This window comes from Ascaphus truei, chromosome 1 (assembly GCF_040206685.1).
Source record: "Ascaphus truei isolate aAscTru1 chromosome 1, aAscTru1.hap1, whole genome shotgun sequence".
NCBI classification, from domain to species: Eukaryota; Metazoa; Chordata; class Amphibia; order Anura; family Ascaphidae; genus Ascaphus; species Ascaphus truei.
Window position 1 is genome coordinate 137,943,487 of NC_134483.1, and position 705 is coordinate 137,944,191.

A 705-nucleotide genomic window follows, 5' to 3' on the forward strand; every position below is an offset into this window, starting at 1 on the left:
TGATTGGTGCGTACTGTTGACGTAGATTGGAGGGGGTGTATACATACGCGGGGCATGTACGGGCATGTTTATAGGCGTTTGGGACATGCCAGAACATGTTTTTTTACATAAGGGCAAGTTTGGACATGTTTATTCTGAAATAACGCAGTGCGCATGTCAGAAAATTTCAAAAGACGTTGATAAGAGGGCATAGCAATTTTTTTAAATTCAGACAGAATACTGCTTTAAGAGGCTAAACCCATCATGTGTCAGGGTGGCCGAGTGGTTTAAGGCGTTGGACTTAAGATCCAATGGACGTATGTCCGTGTGGGTTCGAATCTCTCCCCAGACATAGTCTTTTTATATATTTTTTATTTGTATAGAGTCTGTACGTGTGTTAGCCGCAACAGCGATACATAAAAAATAAGAAAAAGCACAATTGTATAAGAGTCAAAAATTGTTTATTTTATTTTTAAAAGATACAACATTTTCATTTGGAATTAATTACAAGGCGTATTTACAAGTAAAATAAAAAGTATTAAACGGCAGTTAAGGCATTAATAGACTAAATACATCTAGAGTCGTTAGGTTAGTACGATACATAGTATAGAGGGACTGTAATAAATGTCTTATTTACAGTGGGGAAAAAATTAACAGTTTATTTACAGCTTCAACCAGTCAGCCGAAGTCGTTAATAGACTACCCCTCCTCTTGTTTAGTAAATAC

The 705-nt window shown here is 36.3% G+C and overlaps 1 non-coding gene across 1 annotated transcript; it reads left to right on the top strand.

Moving 5' to 3' along the window:
- Positions 1 to 247: 247 nt before the first annotated feature.
- On the top strand, positions 248 to 331 carry TRNAL-UAA (transfer RNA leucine (anticodon UAA)). Its single transcript has one exon. It is a non-coding gene; the product is annotated as a tRNA-Leu (tRNA).
- The last annotated feature ends 374 nt before the right edge of the window (positions 332 to 705 follow it).